This window comes from Balaenoptera physalus (genome assembly GCF_965194825.1).
Source record: "Balaenoptera physalus genome assembly, chromosome: 4".
NCBI classification, from domain to species: Eukaryota; Metazoa; Chordata; class Mammalia; order Artiodactyla; family Balaenopteridae; genus Balaenoptera; species Balaenoptera physalus.
This window is the reverse complement of record NC_138891.1, coordinates 63,021,234-63,040,516: the sequence shown is the minus strand read 5'-3', so window position 1 is coordinate 63,040,516 and position 19,283 is coordinate 63,021,234. Positions and strand designations below refer to the sequence as shown.

Here is a 19,283-nt window from a genome sequence, read left to right as displayed (position 1 = left end):
AATATCTTTATTCTGGGGGAAAAAAATTATACCTTTTCTTGAATTGCAGAAGTAACTAATAAGGAAGAACGGGGGTTGCTGGGTAGGAAGTTGAGGTTTGTGTTCATCTATTTGTTCTGTGAAAATTGGAGAAAGATATGGCTCTGCAGCTGACACTGGAGTTTCTTTAGCCTGATGTTACCTGTCCCTCTTTGCTACCTGAAAGCTGTTGCCTTATTAATCAACATTTTCTAACTGATGGGTGTTTTCTGTTTCTGCTGTATATTATACAGTGCTTTCCCATTCGAGCTTAACTTTGGGGAAACATAGATTCAATGTAATCAGTATCAAATCCTTAAGGTGCCAGTTTTGTACCTTTTCTTTGTCCCTTTGTCCAAACCTTATGTTAATTAAACACGTATCGGGTATCTTTTGAATGCTAGACACTGTTAGTATAGCACTTAAACTGGAAAAAATCGCAAAGGTAACACTGGAGCAGGGCTTTGAAGACTGATGAAGTGGGGATGCTTTCAAGCTGCTTAAGTCATCTGTGCCTTAGTGGTTTATGAATAAAATGGTATCAACGGTAGAACCTAACTCATGAGCTCCCTTGAGGATTAAATGAGCTTATACATATAAAATGCTTAGAATGGTGCCTGCCACATAGCCTGTGCTCAAAAAGTGTTAGGTCTTAGAGCTAGTTGTCTAGAGCATAGGATGTATGTGAGAAAGCTCTGCACGCCATGCTAAGGAATCATTTACTCTGGGTGTTGGGGAACTATTGGAAGCTATTGAGAGGATTTTTTTCTTCTAACTTTTTTATTTTGAGATAATTGTAGATCCACATGCAGTTGTAAAAAATAATACAGAGAGATCCCATACATACTTTATCTAGCTTCCCCCAGAGGTAACTTCTTGCATGCTATAGTATAATATCACAACAGATTATTGATTGACATGGATACCATCCAGCCACCTTATTAAGACTTCACCAGTTTCACATGCACTCATTTGTGAGTGTGTGTAGTCTATGCAATTTTTCCACATGTGTAAATCTGTATGACCAGCACCCCAGTAGAGATACAAATCAGCTCCACCAAAAGAATCTCTCATGCTCCCTTTTTAGAGCCACAGCCACCTCCCTTGCCCTCTCCATCTTTTTTTTAATGAATTTATTTATTTATTTATTTTTGGCTGCATTGGGTCTTTGTTGCTGCACGCGGGCTTTCTCCAGTTGCAGTGAGCGGGGGCCACTCTTTGTTGCAGTGTGCAGGCTTCTCACTGCGGTGACTTCTCTTGTTGCAGAGCACAGGCTCTAGGCACGCGGGCTCAGTAGTTGTGGCTCACAGGCTCTAGAGCGCAGGCTCAGTAGTTGTGGTGCACAGGCTTAGTTGCTCCACGGCATGTGGGATCTTCCCGGACCAGGGCTCGAACCCATGTTCCCTGCATTGGCCGGTGGATTCTTAACCACTGCACCACCAGGGAAGTCCCGGTCTCTCCCCCAGTCTTTGGCAACCACTTATGTGTTCTCCATCTCTGTAATTTTGCCATTTTAAGAATGCTGTACAAATGGAATCATACAGTACGTAACCTTTCGACATTGGATTTTTTCACTCAGCCTAATTCCCTTGAGATCCATCTAATTTGTTGTGTGTATCAATAGTTCTTTCCTTTTAATTGTAATTTTCCATGTTATAGATAGACCACAGTTTGTTTAACCGTTCATCTGTTGAAGGACATTTGGGTTATTTCTAGTTTGTAGCTATTACAAAAAAAGCTGCTCTGAACCATTTGTGTATAGGATTTTGTGTGAATAAAATTTCCATTTCTCTGGGTAAATTCCCAGGAATGTAATTGCTGGGTCATATGGTAAGTGCATGTTTAGTTTTATCAGAAACTTCAATACTCTTTTCCAGAGTGGCTGTATAATTTTATATTCCCACCAGCAATGTATGAGTGATCCAGTTTCTCTGCATCCTTGCCAGTATTTCGTGCTATTAATTTTATTTTAGCTATTCTGATAGGTATGTCTGATATCTCATTGTAGTTTTAATTTGCATTACCTAATGGCTAATGCAGTTGAGCTGAGATTTTTAAGACTTGATTTTTATCTTAGGAAGATTAGTTTTGAGGCAGTGTAGGAAAAACCTGTATGAGAGAAAGAGAGAGACAAAATACAGGGAGCAATCTGGAGGCTCCTGTGCCAGCCCATGTGAAAGAGGCCCAAGGGTCTGTGTCCAAGCATAATAGTGAGGATGGAGGAGAGGGGAGAGATTTGGGGGCATCTCTGGAAGGGGAGGGGAACATGGGGGTGCCTGGGATTCGTGGTAAGGATTTAAAACTATTGATGGACATATGGGAAGAGAAGGAAGGAGAGGAGGTAAGAATGAGTTTGCTTCTGAACATGTGGAATTTGAAGTGCATCCACATGAGATGATTAGTAGATAATTAGAGCATAGGCAAGGAGCAGAACAGGGACAAGTTTTGGAGTCATTAGTGCATCCATGTAGATGAAGCCTTAGGAGTGAGCAAGCTTGCCCATGGGTAGCTTGTAGAGCAGGAAGAGATGGAACCTGGGAAGGTAGTGTGTGGCCCTGTGAAATTTCTGGCGACAGAGGCCCTGTGCAGTTGGTTAGAGCAGAACTGACATTAGCGTGTGCAGTGGGAGCAGCAAACTTTTCCTCTGTGGGTGGAGAAGAACTGGAAATGGAGTCACTGTTGTGCCTTTTGTCCCCTAAATTATTAAGTCAGGCACCAGACAGCAAGTTTCCTTTGTGTGACTGAGCCTCATCTTGAAGAAATAGGAGGCTGATACCAACCACTTTTATAAAATCTGAGCAGTCCACATGAATTTCATTTTCGTTATCCTTTGATGTTTCCTAAACTTTTACATTTGAGTACTGTTTTCCTGTTTTTTACCATATCCTGTACCCTCTGAACTTTTTTTTTTTTTACTTAAACTATTTCTTCTAGATTTTTTTTTTTGATGTGGGCCATTTTAAAGTCTTTATTGAATTTGTTATAATATTGCTTCTGTTTTATGTTTCGGTTTTTTGGCCGTGAGACATGTGGGATCTTAGCTCCCCAACCAGGGATCGAACCTGCACGCGCCACATTGGAAGGCGAAGTCCTAACCACTGGACTGCCAGGAAAGTCCTTAATTCTTTTAATATACTGGCTTTTTTTTTTTTTTTGCTCAACCTTGACCTAAGCAATAGAATCATAGGTTTATGCAACCTATTTTTTACACACGTTAAAAGGAATGTGTAAATATCAAGTGTTTTTAAAAGTTCACATACCACCTAGAATCTTCTTGCATATTACCTGTCAAAATCCAAAATCTTATATATAAATATATCTTGAACTTGTCTCATATGTTAACAGTTTGCTAATAGAGGAAATCAGCAAGATGACAAATTTCTGGTTCAGCGATAGTTTACAAATGGGTAATTTAAGTATTTGGGAAGTAGAATGCCTGTATAAGCACACCATTTTTAAGAATGTAAGTAGATAATTGAGTAGAGATTACAGTTTCGTGTCTCTTGATCATAACCATTGTTTCTATATTAGTTGTTAGAGATGAAATCTGGGATGGGACCTCCCAGACGCCAGGCATGTCTATTATCCATCAGAACTAAAAAAACAGTACCTCCCAAAGTAACAAAAGATAAGGATACATCATCTGTGGCTCTTAATTGGAAAACAAGGTTTTATTCACCACCATTAGCCTTCAACAGGTCCAGTTAACATGGACACATGAAACTGTCAAACGGAAGTCAGAAGCAAAGCATCAGGGATTAAATTCTCATTTTAAACAGGCCGGTGATTTTTTTTTCTCTCAAGCTGTAACCAAAGTTGCAGAGTACACAGTTTGCCTGTTTCTTAATATTGTGACCAAATCTTTTGGAATACTCTTTGGGAAAATTGCTCTAATCATTCACATTTCAGATATTTGTATCACATCTGCTTAGAGCTAATTAAGTTAAAAATAATGCATTTTCACACCTCCCCTTTGTTCAGGACTGTTGAGTTAAAGCTTGTGGCCACACACAACTTGATGATTTGCAGACATCCTTTAATCCTGAAGTGCTAATAGGGGTGCCTTCTGTTGCTGTTAGTTCTTTGAGCCTAAGTATTAATCTTGGCTGGCGTTAGGCTGGCATTATTTCAACTAACAAAGATTTTTGTCCAGACCGCCACTTAACACTGTTCCTGTGTCTGAGGCATGACTCTCCAAGCACAGCTCCTTTTCTTATAACTGCATTCAGATATATATGCACATGTCGATCACATAACTCCACCAAGTCTGGTTGGTTTGTGTGGTTTTTTTTTTTTTATTGAGGTATAACTGTTTTACAATGTTGTATTAGTTTCTACTGTACAGTGAAGTGGAGTTCCATGTGCTATACAGCAGGTTCTTATTAGTTACCTATTTTATACATATTAGTGTATATATGTCAATCCCAATCTCCCAATTCATCCCCCCGCCCCCGGCTTGGTTTGTTTTAAGATGTGATGTTTATTCATTTTTTTAATTCAGCAAACATTTGAGCACTCTCCAAGATGTACGCACAGCCCTGAATGAAGTGTTCTGGGGCACATGAAGATAAATTAATGCTGGGCCTGCCTGCCCTCCGTAGAAGCTTAAACTCATAGGCATGTACATAGATTACTGTAATTTAGATGCTATGGAGATTAACAAGAAGGAGAGAGTGCTTCAGTCTTTGAGATCAGGGAAGACTTCAGCAGGAGGTAGCATTTGGTTGGAGACTTAGAGGAATAGGTAGAATTCAGAGAAATGAAGAACATGCCTGGTAGAAGAAAGAGCTGTGGGTGGGACCAACTAGGTGCTGTTGGCTTTCAGCATGAAGTGTGAAGTCATATATGTAGAGGGATAGGTCACTGAGTTTCAGATGATGTGTTCTTGAATAATAGGCCAAGGAATTTGGATTTCAGTTGCTTTAAATTAAAACTTAATCAAAAGCGAGACAAAGCTATTTGACACTTTAAAAGCTTTTTTATTGTGGTGGTTGTTTGTTTTCGCACTGTGCTCAGGCTAAAGCCAAAGGTGACTTGTTTTTTCCTAGCATGTGTAATCTAGGAAAGGAGGAAACATGGAAAATAAGCAGCGCTTCCCTGGTGGCGCAGTGGTTAAGAATCCGCCTGCCAATGCAGGGGACACGGGTTTGAGCCCTGGTCAGGGAACATCCCACATGCCGCGGAGCAACTAAGCCCGTGCACCACAATTGCTGAGCCTGTGCTCTAGAGCCCGCGAGCCACAACTACTGAGCCCGCATGCCACAACTACTGAAGCCCGCGCGCCTAGAGCCCATGTGCCACAACAACAGAAGCCACTGCAATGAGAAGCCTGCACACGCAACAAGGAATAGCCCCCGCTCGCCACAACTAGAGAAAGCCCGCGCGCAGCAACGAAGAACCAATGCAGCCAAAAATAAATAAATTAAAAAAAAAAAAAAGAAGAAGTGTACCACTGGTGGAATTTGCTTTCTACCAAGTTAGAATATTCTGCTTCTAGGCAAAGTAACAAAGCAAGTATTCGCAAAGTCCAGTGACCTTCACTTAGTGTCTCCTTTAGTTCCTTGTTCGGCTGACACTGTAGCCCTGGTTGGAGTGTTCATAATTAGTGAGTGGAAATATTTGGGTGAATTGAAGTTACATGCTAGCGACAAAGATGTGGGTGTAATCTCTTACCAAGAAATATGATTCTAAGATATATTACTATGAAAGAATTATGGTCTCATTGTAGAAAATGTGCAAATTGTAGAAGATTATAGAAAAAATAAATCACCCTTAACCCCTCTACCTAGAGACAACTATTGTTACCATAAAAGAGTTTTGTCTAGTACATTACACTTTTAGAAAATTTAACTCTGAAAGCTTTTCTTTATGGACTAAGGGTATGTGAATTTTTCCATGCTCTTGTGTTTTCAGTGTCAAAAGTATTACCTGTGAGTCTCCTTGCTGTTAGGAAGGAGAGCAGGGTGAGGGAGATTAGTATTTGCAGTCTCTGCATTATTTTTCTCTTGAATGCTACTCAGTGACTCAGCACATTTTCTGGACAGTTAGTAATAGGATGCGTAAGAACACCTGCCTTTTTTTTTTTTTTTTTTTTTTCTTTTCCCTGAAGGCATCTATAAAGCTGTATAAAGCTTAGTACGGTATGATACGGTGTCTGGCCTGGTGCCAGCTGTTGGTCTCCAATAGCAGCCCAGAGCTCTCTGGTAGAGATGACAACACTGCTGCCATTGGTGCAGAGCCCAGGCGGCTCTCCTGCGCGGTGACTGAGTCTACAGTGCCGTGGGTCTCCTAGGATTGGCCTGCTGCCTTGATCATGAGCTCTTTTATGCCATCTGCAGCAGGACTGCTGCTTCTTTCCTAGGAACTGCTGCTTAAGGGAAATAAATATAGCTTGTTGGCATGAGTTAAAGGAGCTTTCTGTCAAAAGGGAAGAAAAGTATTGGAACTAGCTTTTTGTTTTTTAAGCAGTTTTAAATACCCAAACCTTTATTTTGTTAAGATCTGTAACTTGGAAGTTACAAATGGTTAATGAAAACTTTTTCAGTGAAACTTTGGTTTTGCTTTGAGGTAGCCTTTCGCTAATGCTTTTTTGAATGTCTCACCATTCTGTCCCTCCCTGTCTCTTAATCAAAAATAAAAAGGTCAATGCCGGGAACAGGAAACAAAGCCTCCGGAAGTCTTTGCAATGGTTGAACCTGTCAGTAGAATTAAGCTTATTAAGTCTGTTCCTTCCCTCCTTACCCCCCTTTTAGGGAGTTAACCTATTTAGATAATTAATTAGATGTTACATATGTTTTAATTATTTAAGATTATTTTCTGAATTAGCTGTTCAAAGAATCAACTTAACTGTTATTAGATATCAGATGAAAACGTCTGTTTACTAGAGCAGATATGGTGTTGAGCAGTCAGTTTCCTTAAATGTTGTATTCTCACAGTGGAAAAATAGCCAGACTGCCCAAATCTTCACCTTTGCCTTTGCTTCCCACCATTGTCAGTGGTTCCACCCTGCTCTGCAGTACAGGAGTCACATGTTGGACCCACTAATGTCTTATTCTAGGCATTTAACATGGGCTCACATGGTACTTACTGATCACTGAAGGGAGTTTCATTTACAAATTATATTTTGGCTTTTTTTTTTTTTAAGCTAAAGCCTGAAAATGTTGAAGGGATTTTGTCAAATGCAAATGACCAGCATCCTACTATCTACATCAGTGGTTCTCAGTTCAGGCTGCGTATTAAAATCACTTGAGGAGCGTTAAAAAAAATACCAATGTTCCAGACCAATTAAACCAGTCTCTGGGGTCAGACTCAGGCATCCATGTTGTTTAAAAGCTGCCCTGGGGGCTTCCCTCGTGGCGCAGCGGTTGAGAGTCTGCCTGCCGGTGCAGGGGACGCGGGTTCGAGCCCTGGTCTGGGAGGATCCCGCATGCCGCGGAGCAACTAGGCCCGTGAGCCACAACTACTGAGCCTGCGCGTCTGGAGCCTGTGTTCCGCAACAAGAGAGGCCGCGACAGTGAGAGGCCCGCGCACCGCGATGAAGAGTGGCCCCCGCTCGCCGCAACTGGAGAAAGCCCTCGCACAGAAACGAAGACCCAACACAGCCATAAATAAATAAATAAATAAATTTAAAAAAAAAAAAAAAAAAAGCTGCCCTGGTGATCCTAATGTGTCAGCAGCACTGAGAACCTCTACCTTAGATTTCATGGAATAAAGTCTCTTCTGTCCGCTCAACCAATGGGGCTCCAAGTGTTTCCCATGTCTTTTTTTCCCTTCTGTGATTTATTTTCAGTTTAGTCCTTTGAAACCTTATCATTATAATAACAAAGTTAATCTCACACCCTAATGTAATAGGAACTTTAGAAAAGTGCCTTGGAATTTAGCTTATGAAACAATTGAAAGCCCTCAAATTCCTCCGGATTCTGGGGCAATGCTAGATTATGAGCTGCGGAAAAATACCTGTTTCAACGTGATGGTGGTCCAAGTTATATCCATTGGTTTTACATATTTACACTTGTGAATTGTAATAGCTTATCCTCAGCATGAGGGTAATACAGCCTAGTTACAGATTAGTGAGCTGGAGTACAAATTAATTCATAGCCGCTGAGCAATAGGGCTGAACTTACCAGGTTCCCTGACTTTGAATAGTGAGCCCTTTCTATTATATTCTGCTTCCTTCCTGTGAAGATTACGTTCTACAATTTCGCTGTCCCTCTTGACTGAAGTGACCGCTCTTTGGAATTTCTTAAGGGAAGTGCTAGAGACGGTCAGAATCATGTTAATAACCCATTGGAATAAGGAAGTGCTGAGAATTGGGAGAGGAAGTGTCCTTCGTAGTGTTAACTTGTCGGGGAGAGGGAGGATGGGGATGCCTGGAATCAGCTGTTCCTGGGAGGGTATCAGCTTTTTCATTTCTTTCTTTTTTTTCTTTAAATATTTATTTATTTATTTGGCTGCATCAGGTCTTAGTTACAGTGTATGGGCTTCTCTCTAGTTGTGGTGCGCTGGCTCCGGAGCCCACGGGCTTAGTTGCCTTGTGGCACGTGGGATCCCAGTTCCCTGACCAGGGATCGAACCCGTGTCCACTGCACTGGAAGGTGGATTCTTAACCACTGGACCACCAGGGAAGTCCCCATTTCTTTTTTAATTTAAAAGAAAATTTAACTTTAATTTTTAACATTTTGAGTCTCTTGAAAACTGTATCTGACAGTGTAACAGTTCTTCTTAAAAGTTTGTCTTTCTAAATGTTTGTTGTAAAGGCAGCTGTGGGGCTGGGACACCTGGAGAAAAGCTTTTACTTGGGCCAGAAGGGTTCATGAGAAGAGACTACCCAGTCTGTATTTGTGTTAAGACCTTGTGAATTAAGGAGAGGGGAGGAAGAATATGCTGTAGAGTCTGAGGCCTGGCCGTTCTGATTGTGCCCTAAGTGCGGCTTTCCTTGTGGGGCGGGCCAGATGGGAATATTGCAGCCTTTAATCCCCTTGGAAGCTGAGAGGTGCCTCTGGTTGATTCCTCAGCCTCCAGGCTTAGCAAGGCTACCCTGCTGTTGTCCTGCTGTCGGGAAAGGATTGTTCAGCCTGGGGAATGATTGCTGGCCCCTGGTATCTTGTCCCAGGGGCCTCCACGCAGGGGGAAGCCCGTGGTTGCCCTGTCAGCAGACATTCCGCTCTGGCAGCCTGTTAAAATGAGATGGGACAAACTAGATAAGAGGAAGCCATGCGGTGTGATAGTGAGAGCTAATTATCCCAGCCCTGGGGATGGTCTTAGCGCACAGAGGATGGAGGGCTCTTGTGCAAGCCTCTCTGTTTGCTTATGGATCAAAGTTCCTTGTTTCCCTCACGGGATGGGCAGGTAAATGACTCTGTGTTTCCCTGATCTTTGTTTGAACCATGGCAGAATCTAAGTTTCATTGTCCCCTTTTAGTTCCCCAGTGTCCCTGCCCTGCTCCGTCCCCATCACCTTGGTAGGAAAAAAAAAATGCTCATGTCTCCTAGCCACAGTCCTCAGGAAGATACAAATGGCAACAGTATTTCCTTGTTTAATGTTTTCTCAACTCCTGGATCAAGCAGTATTTTTCCCTTTGGAACGAATCAACTGCTGCTGACACCTTCTGTGGCCGCAACATCTGGCCATGGAGAGACCTTCAGTCTGCAGTGCCCCTTAAGAGAAGTAAAGAGAAATGAGTGCCTTCATCCCGTCTCAGGAGAAGCCTTAAAAAGTTATTTCTAAAATTGACTTAAAGCATTATAACGTAAAAAACAAATAGGCCTCGTAAAACAGATTCCCCTAGATATCATACATTGAGTACTAGCCGTGTTAGCTGTTTAGCTATCTAGGGCTACCTTAGCACCACTGACATTTGGGGGCCAGATAATTCTTTGTCGTGGGGGCCTGTTCTATGCATGGTAGGATGTTCAGCAGCATCCCTGGCCTCTACCCACTGAATGCACAGTTGTGACAACCAAAAATGTCTGCAAACATTGCCAAATGTCCCCTGGGCAAGCAAAATCACCCTCAATTGAAAACTACTGGACTACGCTGTCTAATACTGTAGCCACCAGCCACATGTAGCTATTGGACATTTGAAACGTGGCATGTCCGAATTGAGATGTTCTGTATATATAAAACACAGACCAGGGCTTCCCTTGTGGCACAGTGGTTAAGAATCTGCCTGCCAATGAAGGGGACACAGGTTCGAGCCCTGGTCTGGGAAGATCCCACATGTTGTGGAGAAACTAAGCCTGTGCGCCACAACTAGTGAGCCTGCACTCTAGAGCCGGTGAGCCACAACTACTGAACCCGCATACCACAACTACTGACGCCCACGCGCCTAGAGCCCATGCTCCACATCAAGAGAAGCTACCGCAATGAGAAGCCTGTGCACCGCAATGAAGCGTAGCCCCCTCTCGCCGCGACTAGAGAAAGCCTGTGCACAGCAACAAAGACCCAACACAGCCAAAAATAGATAAATAAAATAAATTAATTAAAAAAAACCTTATGAAAAACACACACCAGACTTCAAAGTCATAGAACCAAAAAAAGAATATAAAATCTCATTAATAATTTTTATTGATTACATGTTTAAAAGATAATATTTTGTATATATTGGGTTAAATAAAGTATATTATTATAATTAATTTCTCCTGTTTCTTTTTACTTTTTAAATGTGGCTACTAGAAACATTTAAATTACATTTGTGGCTTGTATTTTATTTCTGTTAAGCAGCACTGCACTGGAGTGTTGCTCTACTGTAGTTTAGCCATTAATCTTCTATTAGGCATTTAGTTCCCAGTAAACCATTGGGTTTAAATGATATTTTTTGTTTGGAAAATTTTCCTTCCTATAATAATACTATGGAGACAAAGCATATGTAAAGTGTTACGTATGACCAGTTTTCTCCCCTGAGTACCTGCCAGTGGCATTAAAAATCAGGTCAAGGTTCAGATGATATGTGGTTGTCTTACATTTCCCTCCTTGGGTTGGATTTTATCTCTATTTCTAGTAAGGTATATATAGTTGTATCTTAAAATTTAATTTTAATTTCTTGACTGGTAACATTGAATTCAGAAGCTGAGAGAAGCTTCTGAACCAATTTAGTAGATTATTCTGGATTTTGACCTTTTATAAATACTAGAATGTAACCTGCATTAAGGCAGTGATTTCGAGGTGCAAGTCTGTTTTTTCACTCCTGTGTCCCCAGCACCCAGAGCTGTGTCTGGCATGTAGTCCCCTCAATAAATACTTGCTGAATGAATGGCTAAAACATGTTTTTCAGTAAAAGCTGGCTGTTCAAAATATATTATTATATTAGTTACCTGGTCACTCCTTTAGCTGTATTCCTCTTCCCCTTAATGCTAATTTCATTATGCAAAAATTTTTCCTTTTTATATTTTAAGCCATCCATCTTGCCTTTGATAAGTTTCAGGCTTTGGGGGGAAATGGAGACTATTTCCCTTCCCTAGGTGTGTTAAATATGCTGTTTAATTCTCTTCTATTTATTTCATCATTTTTTTTTTTTTTTTTTTTTTTAAATTTTTATTTATTTATTTATTTTTGGCTGTGTTGGGTCTTCGTTTCTTGTGTGAGGGCTTTCTCCAGTTCTGGCAAGCGGGGGCCACTCTTCATCGCGGTGCGCAGGCCTCTCACTGCCGCGGCCTCTCCCATTGCGGAGCACAGGCTCCAGATGCACAGGCTCAGTAGTTGTGGCTCACGGGCCCAGCCGCTCTGCGGCATGTGGGATCTTCCCAGACCAGGGCTCGAACCCATGTGCCCGGCATTGGCAGGCAGATTCTCAACCACTGCGCCACTAGGGAAGCCCTATTTCATCATTTTAATGTAACTTTTGGGGTTAATTCCAGATGGATTAATGTATGGTGTGAAACCTGGATCTCAGTTCATCTCCAATCTGTTTGTATTTGTTCCAATGATATTTGCTGAATCGTATTTCCTTACCATGTTATATTATTTATGCGTTCATATAGTAAGCCCATATAGCTTAAATATATTAAGTCATTTTTCTTGGTTCATTTCTATTTTTAATCCACTCAATCTTAGAACGTTGATAACTCACTTTACAGAATGTTAATATGGTAGGTTAAATTCGTTTTTACTTTAGATAGACATTTTTCCCCCTGGCTTGCTTGGCCAGGTAAGCTTTTTTGGGAAGCCTAGAAAGAAAGAGAAGTTAGGCATCCAACCAAACAGTTACAAGTATAAGACATCTATGCAGTTACTGGCAGGGTAGTATAAAAATGCTTTTATTTTATTTTTAAATATCAGTCCGTAATGTATTCATCTTTTAGCATCTACTCATCTTTAGTTGAAAAACAACCAGGAAGTGGATTTTTGCAATTAAGTAAAATAGTTTATTTACATTCTAGTGTTCTAATTATGTACTTGTGCCTTTGACTTTGGAAATTACCATTTGTTTATAATGAGGTTAGTTAGGAGAGTCATAGTTTATTTTAATCTGATACTCACCCTGGGGAAGAGAGGAGAGCTGGCTGTCTATAAAGACACATCTGAGGTCATCTTGTACAGTGATGAGTTATTTGCTTGTTTTTTCTTTGAATGGCACATAACATAGTGATTAAGAGCCTCAACTCTGGAGCCTGGATTCAATCTCTGCTTTTAAAGATCTCTTCAAATCTTTGCTGCTACTTCACAGTTTCCTCAGCTGTAAAACAGGGGAAATAAGAGTATCTACCTCATAGGGTAGTTATGAGAATTATAAGAGTTAGTATCTGTAAAACATTTAAAACAATGCCTGGCACATAGTAAATGCTCTGTTGGTTTGTTACTAGTTCATTTGCCCAAATTTTCCCATCACCTTCAAGTAAGCAGTTTGCCTTTACAGATACATGCTAGTCATGAGATCGGGCTATAAACAAAGAAGATTGCCCTAACTTCCTCTGTTTCTTGCTAATGTCCCAGAGTAGGTGGGATAGAGGCAGGCTCAGGTCAACAAAATAGAACTGAAAGTACTAAAACTAAGAGCAGTTCTCTTTTGCAATAATACTGGAGTACATATCCTATAATAAGGTTAATTAAACAAACTGGATGGATGTCTAGTTGCTTGGAGCTACACTCTTTAATCCTGTAATCCCACTGATGGAGTTTATCCTAAATAATCCAGAAAGAGAAAAATAAACTGTAATTGTTTATTATACAATTAATAATAAGCAAAAGAGCAGAGAAATTAAACAGAAGTGGATTGGTTAAGAAGATTTCTTAGTGGTATGTCATGCAGTTTTACATGATAATAATGCAGATTGTGGGGCAACACGGAGATATTCTGGTTGCCATTTGAATAATAGGTGCCAGTCTCTGTACTGTGCCAGGGGCAAGGGGTGCAAACAAGAGTTAGTCAGCCTAACTGAGTTAGTCCAGGAGTTCTGAGTACAAGCGTCCTATTGCAGTGGCACAGTGCAGGGAAGACATAGGAGGGGGGAAATAAATTCCCTAATCTTGAAAGAGTCAGGGGAAGCTAAAGGAAAGAGGGATAGTTGAGATAGGCTGTATGATTTATCAGATGGATAAATTGGTATATAGTTAATACATATTAAATGTTTGTTATATACCCAATACTTTGCTAAGCACTTCTCATTATCCCATTAATTCCTCTCAACACTTTGTGGTAGGTTCATGTACCATTGTAAAAATGAGGAAATTGAAGCTTAAAGTGGCTAGGTAACATGCGGAAAGTTGGTGGCAGAATCAGCCTGTGAGCCCGTGTCTGTTTTCTGAAACCCACGTGCAAAACCATTATACTTCACAATGGCCTCCAACTATGGGAAAATTCTGCCTAAGGAGTATGAATACTTTAAGACCGTAGAGAACATAGTTTTATTGGAGTAAGGGGATTTTCTCTTGATTTTCTTGATTGTGTTATTTTATCATTCAAGAGCTAAACACCTGTTACTTACTGTTTTGAGAGTCCTGTCTCTGAAGGAGCTAGGTGCAAATATGGAGCAAGACCGTTTCAAAACAGAGCATCCTGCATGAATCTTATCTCCATCAGATATTTCACTGTCCTCATCTGGGCAGTGAGTAAGATACGACAACAAGATTGACAGTTTGGGAAGCAGTTTAGGAAAGAATAGCAAAATTATGATGAGACTTGGAAAGTGGGTTGCTTAGAATGGCAACTTTTGATTGGCTTGGATCAACAATGTAGACTTCTCCATACCTTTACTGTGGTCCTTCCTACTCCATGTTTTATTATTCTATGAAAATTTGAGAATTAGTTCAACCACTTTTTCAGCCACTTTTATGGGAGTTTTTCTTTGTCAGAATAAAATTATACTGAGTGCCTTGTTCTAAAATCAAAAACATTGCAAGAGTCCTCAGTCTCTGATATGTTACAGGCATTTGATAATGCTTGTATAGTACTCATGATATGCCTTTGGGAATGAAACCTTGCCTGCCTGCTCTCATCTGAGTCTTTTTAGAGAGCCTTTGAATTTGGCATTCTCCATTATGGGAAGTAACTTACTACCAGGAGGTGGTGGAACATGACATCATGTATATAGTCAAAGGAACAAAACTCATGCAATAAGAGGATTTTGTTTGTTGTCATCCATTCACTTTTCTATTCATAGGTTTTGATGAAAATTGTAACTAGGCATTTTAGAGATGAATAAAATGAAATTAGTGTACTACAAAGATAGAAATTAGAATATTTTTTATTCCCAGCATCTGGGACAGTCTTGTACATAGGTGCTCAGTAAGTTATTTGTTGAAAGAATGAATGAAGTAAGATGTGAAGATTTCAGTTTTCTCTTAATGCTACTACGTCATTCTTATGTGAGAATACTAATGGATGGCATACCAAGTTTTCCTTCTCTGATGCCGTAATGTCAAAAGATGTTTATAAAACTCTCCTCAATCTTGAACTTGGTTCTCCTGGAAAGGCAAAAGAACTAGAATGGCTAAACCAGTTTTGTAAAGGATGAATAAAGTTGGAGATATCACACTGTGCTATTTTAAGACTTACAAAATAGCTACAGTAATCAAGTTAATGGTATCAGTGAAGGGATAGACAAATAGGTCAATGTAATAGAGTCCTGAAATCGACCCATACAAGTATGGCCAACTCATTTTTACATAGGTGCAAAAGCAACTTAATGGAGAGATGAATCTTCAACAAATGGTGTTGGAACATTGGACAGCTATAGTCAAAAAAATGAGCCTTTGCCTAAATTTTATACCTTATATAAAAATTAATCAAAAAATTAATCAGGATGGATCACAGATCAAAATTTAAAACTGTAAAACTTTTAGAAAAAAACATAGAAAATATTCATGACCTGGGGTTAGAGCTAAGAGTTCTTAGACATGACGCTAAATGCCCAATCCTTAAAAGCAAAAAATCAACAAATTAAACTTGATCAAAATATAAAACTTTTGCTCCATGAATGACCCTATTAAGAGAGAAAATACTTTCAAATCATCTGACAAAGGACTTGAATCCATAATAGATAAAGAACTCTCTAAATGCAACACTAAGAATAACAATCCATTTAGAAAATGGGCAAAAGACTTAAACAGACACTTCACCCAAAAGGATATATGAGTGGCAAATAAGAATAGGAAAAGATGTTAAACATCATTAACCATTAGGGTAGTGCAAATTAAAGTCATGATTAAACACTAAACCACACCTGTTCAGGTGGCTAATATAAAAAATAACGACAATACCAGGCAGTGACGAGTATGTGGAGAAACTGGATCTCTCATAGATTGCTGGTGGGAATCTGAAATGAGACTGTGACAAAGTAATTTCAGTGACAACTAATGTTTGAATCATAAGTAATGTCAAGTCACCTTATATAGTTCTCATGCTATCAAAACTTGAAATAAGAAGTGGGGTCCCCATTCCCTTACAGATTTGTAGTTTATATATTTTCTGAGCTTAAATTACAGTTCCAGGGCTTCCCTGGTGGCGCAGTGGTTGAGAGTCTGCCTGCTAATGCAGGGGAGACGGGTTCGAGCCCTGGTCTGGGAAGATCCCACATGGCGCGGAGCAGCTGGGCCCGTGAGCCACAGCTACTGAGCCTGCGCGTCTGGAGCCTGTGCTCCGCAACAAGAGAGGCCGCGATAGTGAGAGGCCCGCGCACCGCGATCAAGAGTGGCCCCCGCTTGCCACAACTGGAGAAAGCCCTCGCACAGAAACGAAGACCCAACACAGCCAAAAATAAATATAAAAAAATAAATAAATAAATAAGACCCGGTGCAACCAAATAAATAAATAAATATTTTTAAAAAAAATTACAGTTCCAGCAGTGTGTTTCAGAACCTCAGTGAAGTACAAAGGAAATTTCCATATTTCAAGATCCATTCATTTTATTTTATTTAATTTTTAAATTTTTAAAAATTGAGGTATAGTTGATTTACAATGTTATATTAGTTTCTTCTTTTTTTAAAAATCTATTTATTTATTTGTTTGGTTGTACCAGCTCGTAGTTGTGACAGGCGGGCTCCTTAGTTGTGGCTCACAGGCTCCTTAGTTGTGGCTCACAGGCTCCTTAGTTGCAGCTCTCCAGCTCCTTAGCTGGGGCATGCGGGCTCCTTAGTTGTGTCATGCAAACTCTTAGTTGCGGCATGCATATGGGATCTAGTTCCCTGACCAGGGATCAAACCCAGGCCTCCTGCATTGGAAGCGCAGAGTCTTATCCACTGCACCACCAGGGAAGTCCCTACAATGTTATAGTAGTTTCAGGCACACAACATAGGGATTCAAAATTTTTATAGATTACACTCCATTTGTAGTTATTATAAAATATTGACTATATTCCCTGTGCTGTGCAATCTATCCTTGTAGCTTATTTATTTTTTACATAGTAGTTTGTACCTCTTAATCCCCTACCTGTATCTTGCCTTTCCCCCTTGCCCTCTCCCCACTGATAACCACTAGTTTGTTCTCTATGAGTCTCTTTCTTTTTGTTATATTCACTAGTTTGTTTTACTTTTTAGATTCTACATGTAAATGATAACATACTATTTGTCTTTCTCTGACAAATTTCACTAAGCATAATACCCTCCAGGTCCATCCATGTTGTTATAAATGGCAAAATTTCATTCTTTTTTATGGCTGACTAGTATTCCATTGTATGTATATGTATGTGTGTGTGTGTATATATATATGTATATACACACCATGTCTTTATCCACTCATCTGTTGATGAACACTTAAGTTGCTTTCAGATCTTGGCAATTGTAAATGATGGTGCTATGAACATTGGGGTACATGTATCTTTTTGAATTAGTGTTTTTGTTTTCTTCAAATAAATACCCAGGAGTGGGATTGCTGGATCATATGGTAATTCTATTTTTAGTTTTTTGAGGAACCTTCTTACTGTTTTCCATAGTGGCTGCACCAATTTATGTTATCACCAGCAGTGTACAGGGTTCCCTTTTCTCCACATCCTTGCCAACTAATGTTATTTTTTTTTTTTTTAATTTATTTATTTATTTATTTATTTATGGCTGTGTTGGGTCTTCGTTTCTGTGTGAGGGCTTCCTCTAGTTGCGGCAAGTGGGGGCCACTCTTCATCGCGGTGCGCAGGCCTCTCACTATCGTGGCCTCTCCCGTTGCGGAGCGCAGGCTCCAGACGCGCAGGCTCAGCAATTGTGGCTCACGGGCTTAGTCGCTCCGCGGCATGTGGGATCTTCCCAGACCAGGGCTCGAACCCGTGTCCCCTGCATTGGCAGGCAGATTCTCAACCACTGCGCCACCAGGGAAGCCCCAACTAATGTTATTTGTGGTCTTTTTGATGATAGCCATTCTTACAGGTGTGAGGTGATAATTGATTGTGGTTTTCATTTACACTTCTCTGATGATTAGCAATGTTGAGCATCTTTTCACATGCCTATTGTCCATCTGTATGTCTTCTTTGGAAAAATGTCTATTCAGGTCTTCTGCCTATTTTTTAATTGGGTTGTTTGTTTTTTTGATACTGAGTTGTATGAGCGGTTTATATATTTTGGATATTAACCTCCTATTGGTCATATCATTTGCAAATATTTTCTCCCATTCAGTAGATTGTCTTTTCAGTTTGTTGATGGTTTCCTTTGCTGTGAGAAAGCTTTTAGGTTTAATGAGGTCCCATTTGTTTATTTGTGCTTTTGTTTCCTTTGCTTTAGGAGACAGATCCAAGAAAATATTGCTACAATTTATGTCAAAGAGTGTTCTGCCTATGTTTTCTTTTAGGAGTTTTATGGTTTCTGGTCTTACATTTAGATCTTTAATCCATTTTTTAGTTTATTTTTGTATATGGTGTGAGAAAATGTTCTAATTTTATTCTTTTACGTGTAGCTGCCCAGTTTTCCCAGCACCATTTATTGAAGAGACTCTTTTCTCCATTGTATATTCTTGCCTCCTTTGTGGTAGATTAATTGAAAAGATCCATTCATTTTAGAAATAGGTAGTGATGAGGGATTTCCTTGGTGGCACAGTGGTTAAGAATCTGCCTGCCAATGCAGGGGACACGGGTTCCATCCCTGGTCTGGGAAGATCCCACATGCCTCAGAGCAACTAAGCTCGTGTGCCACAACTACTGAGGCTGCGCTCTAGAGCCCGTGAGCCACAACTACTGAACCCGCATACCACAACTACTGAAGCTCGCGTGCCTAGAGCCTGTGCTCCACAACAAGAGAAGCCACTGCAATGAGAAGCCCGCGCACCGCAACGATGTATATCCCTGAGCACCGCAACAAAGAGTAGCCCTCTCTCGCCGCAACTAGAGAAAACCCACGTGCAGCAACGAAGACCCAACGCAGCCATAAATAAATAAATAAATTTATTGAAAAAAAAGAGATAGTGACGATTGTTGCGTAACATTGTGAATATAAGTAATGCCCATGAATGGTACACTTAAAAATGGTAAAAATGGCAATTTTTATATTGTATGTATTTTGCCACACACACAAAAAAAGTCCATTTAATTTTGCCATTCAGTGACTTCCACCTAACTTTGAATTGGAAGTGACAAATCTGCAATGTAATGATATGATAAAGGCAAATGTCAAGAGGATAATCTAATAGAATCCTATGATGCCTACCAGGAGATAAGTATGCTCAACTAAAATCATATACTCATGGATTGATTCAGTACTTGGCTGTACCTATCTGTGTGAAAAGAGGTTTTCAAAGATGAAATTATAAAATCTTGTTACAAATCAGCATTAACAGATGAAAATTTACAATCAATTTTGATGAAAAGGGAAAACAATTTTTAAAAATTTTATTGAAGCATAGTCGATTTACA

At 40.0% G+C, this 19,283-nt stretch overlaps 2 protein-coding genes across 12 annotated transcripts in view; both read left to right on the top strand.

Annotated features, from left to right (window-relative positions):
- LOC309659824 (cytochrome P450 2J6-like) overlaps positions 1-19,283 on the top strand; it is a 167,945-nt gene that overhangs the window by 52,506 nt on the left and 96,156 nt on the right. The gene's annotated exons all lie outside the window — the stretch shown is intronic.
- ABCC5 (ATP binding cassette subfamily C member 5) overlaps positions 1-19,283 on the top strand; it is a 191,097-nt gene that overhangs the window by 106,784 nt on the left and 65,030 nt on the right. The window lies entirely within an intron of this gene.